This window comes from Cherax quadricarinatus, chromosome 51 (genome assembly GCF_038502225.1).
Source record: "Cherax quadricarinatus isolate ZL_2023a chromosome 51, ASM3850222v1, whole genome shotgun sequence".
NCBI classification, from domain to species: domain Eukaryota; kingdom Metazoa; phylum Arthropoda; class Malacostraca; order Decapoda; family Parastacidae; genus Cherax; species Cherax quadricarinatus.
Window position 1 is genome coordinate 30,571,200 of NC_091342.1, and position 8,267 is coordinate 30,579,466.

The window sequence follows — 8,267 nt, forward strand, 5'->3', positions numbered from 1 at the left end:
TCAGATTACTTTTGACTCTACGGAGAGTGACACTGACGCCAGGATAACCAACAAAGAACGATCTGTGCGTTAGTGTGAACAAAGTGTCTCATAAAACACAATAAACACTTAAGAGAAGTGTGATCAGCTTCTTTATTGATAAGACTGTGAACAATAAAGACAAATCTTGTGGAACATAGTGTACCAGTGTGCGTTTTCCTAGACTATGGAAGACGTGGACATCCAAGGACACTTCAGCTTCTATCAAATCACCGATATCTGTCGAAGGTGTGAAGAACACCATAGCTCACGCTACAAGAGCAAGGTAGGTTACGAATTTCTTGTAGTACGGGAGACTGCGCAGTTCTTGAGTCACAAGGATTTTGTAATCAACCTATAGTCGGCAGTTAGGTGCGGACTTTTGAGTCCACACAAGTAAGTTTGTCAGCCATCAGTGAATGAAATATGCTGACATAACACCCCCTAGGGGTAATTTATAATCTTACAAATTATAACTCTTTACAGCCCGTTGAGAGATGACTTCGACAGCTTCTCAAGACCTCGTCTGCAGGGGCGGCTGTGCAGACGATGAGCTGTCTTTCTAAGTTAAGTACAAACTCTTTAAGCTTAACTGGTAATGCTATTTCTCAACACAATTTATCTCCGCTTAATAGTTCTTACTCCTATAATGTATGCATTTTCCGCTTATAAGACATGAACAAAAAAGTAAGAGAAAAATGAAAGTAATAAGCGAGGCCCAAAAAAAATAACATGAAGGGATCTAGAGCAGCAGAAACAAGAATAATAACACTTACGACTAGAGATATAGGGTTGATCAGGCCCTGATCCACCAGGAGGCTTGGTCAAGGACCGGGCAGCGGGGGGCCTTGACCCCCGGAACACCCTCAAGGGTGTTTAACTGCCCAGGAAGAAGTGGAGAAAAACAGTAGATGACGGGAGAGAAACATTAACTTTATTCAGGTACACCCACATAAATTATCATACATATATGCAGATTACCTGGGAAAACCCAAAAAACATCAGAGAAGTGACTTATTCCCATTGAAGGCCTTGGCCAGGGAAATGGAAAAGCAGTGTGGGAAAGGGGAAAGAAACCGTTGGGAAAGGGGAGTGTGTAGTGGTTGAGGTGGAAAAGTTGGGAAGGGAGCTACAAGGATTAAACTGTTGTGGTGGTGGTGGAGGGAAGGTGTGCGCACTGACTCACACTATTTGCTCAAGGTTACTCACTACACTCACCTCAGTCATTCGCTCACTACACTCGCTCACTCACTCACTCGCTCACTCACTCACTACACTCGCTGGCACAAACGTAAATAACTAACAAATATAAACACACACGGCGACTATTTCCTTACCATCACAATTGTTATAAGAACAAACTCTCAGTTTTAATTTAAAAATTAAAACTCAGTTACCACTAAGAAGCAAAAAATGTGCATACGTGAGTAGCTGTCACGATCCAACCTAGCCATGCCTCACCCCCAGGCTAGCCCTGCCTCACCCCCTAGGCTAGCCCTGCCTCACCCCCAGGCCAGCCCTGCCTCACTCACCTGACGCCTTGCTCGGAATTACTAAACACCTCAAATGTAGTTGAATTTTTGGCAGTAAAGACTGAAAATCAAAACCTGGTCATTGTGGTTGTATACAAGCGTCCGGATGCAACTTCCCAACAATTCCAGGAACATCTTTTGAAAATTGACAACTGTCTGGAAAAATCTCCCAACTCCTGCCCCAAACATCTTCCTGCTGGGTGATTTCAACTTAAGACACCTAAAATCGAGGAATGTAGCAAATAATGTTCTAGCAGAGATCACCCCATGAGGCAGCTCAGATGAAAATTCACACACACATGAGCTATTAAATCTCTTGAACAAATTCACCTTAAGTCAGCAAAAAGTGGAGCCAACATGACTGGAAAGTACACTTGACCTCATCTTCACTAATAATGATGACCTTTTACGAAATATAACAGTTACAAAGACACACTCAGATCATAGCATAACTAAAGCACAGACATGTACGCACATGACTCCTGAGGCTGCCTTCACCAAATTGAACTTCAGTAACAAAAACGATCCCTATACAAGTTCGTCATCCTCATATCCTTTGTGGATGATATTCGAATTTGCATGACAGTGTCATCCATCGACGACACTGCAAGACTAAGCGGACATCAACCAAATCTTTAAATGGGTAAATTTCAATTACTGCATTATGGAAAAATTTAGAAAATTAAAACTATATAGAGTGAAAAGTTAATGTGAAGAATCTAGGAGTGATAGTCAGAGAATCTAGCTTTCCAAGGTCATCATAATGTACTTACCACATCTGCTAGGAAAATTATAGGATGGATAATAAGAACCTTCAAAACTAGGGATGCAAAGCCAGTGATGATTCTCTTTAAATTACTTGTTCTCTCTGGAATGGAATATTGCTGTACACTAATGGCCCCTCTCAAGGCAGGCAAAATTGAAAACCTTGAGAAGATAGAGAACTTTCGCGGTGCGTGTACGATAAAGCACCTAAATTACTCGGAACGGTTGAAGTACCTTGATTTGTATTCCCTGGAACTCATGCGAGAAAGATGTATGATAATATACACTTGGAAAATCCTAGAGGGACTAGTACCAGACTTACACAAGAAAATCACTCCCCACGAAAGCAAAAGACTCGGCAGGAGATCCAACATTCCCCAATGAAAACCAGGGACGACACGAGTACAATGAGAGACAACACATTAAATGTCCGGGGCCCAAGACTGTTCAATTGCCTCCCAGCATACATAAGGGGGATTACCAATAGACTCCTGGCTGTCAAGAGGGAACTGGACAGGCACTTAAAGTCAGTACCTGACCAACCAGACTGTTTCGTACGTCGGCTTGCGTGTAGCCAGCAGTAACAGCCTAGTTGATCAGGCTCTGATTCCACATCGCCATGGTCACAGACCGAACCGCAGGGGCGATGACCCCCTAAACCCTCTCCAGGTATACATCTATATCTTATGTAACACCTAGCAGCCAATGCTCACACCAACAGTGACATTCGTGCATATTTGAACGTTTCTTGGTGTTAACCAGCCACTGCGCTGCCAGACGACTCCAAAACAATCTTTAATGGATGAAAATTTTTTTTTACATATTTATATTACCTAACCTAACATAACCTTCTCGAAAACATTCATTGTTATAGAACATACACCTGAGGTGAGCATATCTGCTATACTACACCAGAGGTGAGTATATCTGCTATACTACACCAGAGGTGAGTATATCTGCTATACTACACCTGCGGTGAGTATATCTGCTATACTACACCTGAGGTGAGTATATCTGCTATACTACACCTGAGGTGAGCATATCTGCTATACTACACCTGAGGTGAGCATATCTGCTATACTACACCTGAGGTGAGCATATCTGCTATACTACACCAGAGGTGAGTATATCTGCTATACTACACCTGCGGTGAGTATATCTGCTATACTACACCTGAGGTGAGTATATCTCCTATACTACACCTGAGGTGAGCATATCTGCTATACTACACCTGAGGTGAGCATATCTGCTATACTACACCTGAGGTGAGCATATCTGCTATACTACACCTGAGGTGAGCATATCTGCTATACTACACCAGAGGTGAGTATATCTGCTATACTACACCTGCGGTGAGTATATCTGCTATACTACACCTGAGGTGAGTATATCTCCTATACTACACCTGAGGTGAGCATATCTCCTATACTACACCTGAGGTGAGCATATCTGCTATACTACACCTGAGGTGAGCATATCTGCTATACTACACCTGAGGTGAGCATATCTGCTATACTACACCTGAGGTGAGCATATCTGCTATACTACACCTGAGGTGAGCATATCTGCTATACTACACCTGAGGTGAGCATATCTGCTATACTACACCAGAGGTGAGTATATCTGCTATACTACACCTGCGGTGAGTATATCTGCTATACTACACCTGAGGTGAGTATATCTCCTATACTACACCTGAGGTGAGCATATCTGCTATACTACACCTGAGGTGAGCATATCTGCTATACTACACCTGAGGTGAGCATATCTGCTATACTACACCTGAGGTGAGCATATCTGCTATACTACACCTGAGGTGAGCATATCTGCTATACTACACCTGAGGTGAGTATATCTGCTATACTACACCTGAGGTGAGTATATCTGCTATACTACACCTGAGGTGAGTATATCTGCTATACTACACCTGAGGTGAGTATACCTGCTATACTACACCTGAGGTGAGTATATCTGCTATACTACACCTGAGGTGAGTATATCTGCTATACTACACCTGAGGTGAGTATATCTGCTATACTACACCTGAGGTGAGTATATCTGCTATACTACACCTGAGGTGAGTATACCTGCTATACTACACCTGAGGTGAGTATATCTGCTATACTACACCTGAGGTGAGTATATCTGCTATACTACACCTGAGGTGAGTATACCTGCTATACTACACCTGAGGTGAGTATATCTGCTATACTACACCTGAGGTGAGTATATCTGCTATACTACACCTGAGGTGAGTATATCTGCTATACTACACCTGAGGTGAGTATATCTGCTATACTACACCTGAGGTGAGTATATCTGCTATACTACACCTGAGGTGAGTATATCTGCTATACTACACCTGAGGTGAGTATATCTGCTATACTACACCTGAGGTGAGTATATCTGCTATACTACACCTGAGGTGAGTATATCAGCTATACTACACCTGAGGTGAGTATATCAGCTATACTACACCTGAGGTGAGTATATCTGCTATACTACACCTGAAGTGAGTATATCTGCTATACTACACCTGAGGTGAGCATATCTGCTATACTACACCTGAGGTGAGTATATCTGCTATACTACACCTGAGGTGAGTATATCAGCTATACTACACCTGAGGTGAGTATATCTGCTATACTACACCTGAGGTGAGTATATCAGCTATACTACACCTGAGGTGAGTATATCTGCTATACTACACCTGAGGTGAGTATATCTGCTATACTACACCTGAGGTGAGTATATCAGCTATACTACACCTGAGGTGAGTATATCTGCTATACTACACCTGAGGTGAGCATATCTGCTATACTACAAATGAGGTGAGTATATCTGCTATACTACACCTGAGGTGAGTATACCTGCTATACTACACCTGAGGTGAGCATATCTGCTATACTACACCTGAGGTGAGCATATCTGCTATACTACACCTGAGGTGAGCATATCTGCTATACTACACCTGAGGTGAGCATATCTGCTATACTACACCTGAGGTGAGTATACATGCTATACTACACCTGAGGTGAGTATACCTGCTATACTACACCTGAGGTGAGTATACCTGCTATACTACACCTGAGGTGAGTATACCTGCTATACTACACCTGAGGTGAGTATACCTGCTATACTACACCTGAGGTGAGTATACCTGCTATACTACACCTGAGTGAGTATACCTGCTATACTACACCTGAGGTGAGTATACCTGCTATACTACACCTGAGGTGAGTATATCTGCTATACTACACCTGAGGTGAGTATACCTGCTATACTACACCTGAGGTGAGTATACCTGCTATACTACACCTGAGGTGAGTATACCTGCTATACTACACCTGAGGTGAGCATACCTGCTATACTACACCTGAGGTGAGCATACCTGCTATACTACACCTGAGGTGAGCATATCTACTATACTACACCTGAGGTGAGCATATCTGCTATACTACACCTGAGGTGAGCATATCTGCTATACTACACCTGAGGTGAGCATATCTGCTATACTACACCTGAGGTGAGCATATCTGCTATACTACACCTGATGTGAGCATATCTGCTATACTACACCTGAGGTGAGCATATCTGCTATACTACACCTGAGGTGAGCATATCTGCTATACTACACCTGAGGTGAGCATATCTGCTATACTACACCTGAGGTGAGCATATCTGCTATACTACACCTGAGGTGAGCATATCTGCTATACTACACCTGAGGTGAGCATATCTGCTATACTACACCTGAGGTGAGCATATCTGCTATACTACACCTGAGGTGAGCATATCTGCTATACTACACCTGAGGTGAGCATATCTGCTATACTACACCTGAGGTGAGCATATCTGCTATACTACACCTGAGGTGAGCATATCTGCTATACTACACCTGAGGTGAGCATATCTGCTATACTACACCTGAGGTGAGCATATCTGCTATACTACACCTGAGGTGAGCATATCTGCTATACTACACCTGAGGTGAGCATATCTGCTATACTACACCTGAGGTGAGCATATCTGCTATACTACACCTGAGGTGAGCATATCTGCTATACTACACCTGAGGTGAGCATATCTGCTATACTACACCTGAGGTGAGCATATCTGCTATACTACACCTGAGGTGAGCATATCTGCTATACTACACCTGAGGTGAGTATATCTGCTATACTACACCTGAGGTGAGTATACCTGGAGTTTACCTGGAGAGAGTTCCGGGGGTCAACGCCCCCGCGGCCCGGTCTGAGACCAGGCCTCCTGGTGGATCAGAGCCTGATCAACCAGGCTGTTGCTGCTGGCTGCACGCAAACCAACATACGAGCCACAGCCCGGCTGATCCGGAACTGACTTTAGGTGCTTGTCCAGTGCCAGCTTGAAGACTGCCAGGGGTCTGTTGGTAATCCCCCTTATGTGTGCTGGGAGGCAGTTGAACAGTCTCGGGCCCCTGACACTTATTGTATGGTCTCTTAACGTGCTAGTGACACCCCTGCTTTTCATTGGGGGGATGGTGCATCGTCTGCCAAGTCTTTTGCTTTCGTAGTGGGTGATTTTCGTGTGCAAGTTCGGTACTAGTCCCTCTAGGATTTTCCAGGTGTATATAATCATGTATCTCTCCCTCCTGCGTTCCAGGGAATACAGGTTTAGGAACCTCAAGCGCTCCCAATAATTGAGGTGTTTTATCTCCGTTATGCGCGCCGTGAAAGTTCTCTGTACATTTTCTAGGTCGGCAATTTCACCTGCCTTGAAAGGTGCTGTTAGTCTGCTATACTACACTTGAGAAGAGTATATCTGCTATACTACACCTGGGGTGAGTATATCTGCTATACTACACTTGAGAAGAGTATATCTGCTATACTACACTTGAGAAGAGTATATCTGCTATACTACACTTGAGTATATCTGCTATACTACACTTGAGAAGAGTATATCTGCTATACACCTGAGATGAGTATATCTGCTATACTACACTTGAGAAGAGCATATCTGCTATACTACACTTGAGAAGAGTATATCTGCTATACTACACTTGAGAAGAGTATATCTGCTATACTACACTTGAGAAGAGTATATCTGCTATACTACACTTGAGAAGAGTATATCTGCTATAATACACTTGAGAAGAGTATATCTGCTATACTACACCTGAGTATATCTGTTATACTGCACCTGAGGTGAGTATATCTGTTATACTGCACCTGAGGTGAGTATATGTTATACTGCACCTGAGGTGAGTATATCTGCTATACTACACCTGAGGTAAGTATATCAGATATGTATACCACACCTATGGTCTGCATATCCACTATACCACTGTACTCAAAATATACCTTAAGTTTTCTAAGTGATTTATCTACGTCAATTTCTGAACGATCTTAAACAATATTAAGAGGTTTGAGGTTAGAAGGGTAAGATGTGGCAGTGGAGGAATACATAATGGCCAGGGATATCTCACAAGGACGTTTAACACATGAAACACTAAGGGATACATAAGGGATACACAGTGATTAGGGATATGCCACAAGTATCCAACACATACATGAAAGAGTAAGGTATACATAAGAGATATACAAAATACAGGAATATCCCACAAGGACACACAATACAAGAGATACTAAGGGATATAAAAGTGTAACAACAGTGATATACTACAAGGACAAAATACACGAGACATATATATATATAAAATATATATATATATATATATATATATATATATATATATATACATAGTTCCTTGATAATGTGAGTAGTCACGAAAGCGCTTGGAATTTCTCTATTCTTTCAGAGTGGTTGTTTTGCATATTTTGAAATCACCTGTTCACTGTGATCTTATTGCATATATATATATATATATATATATATATATATATATATATATATATATATATATATATATATATATATATATATATATTCAACAAGTCCCACTGGACGAATAAC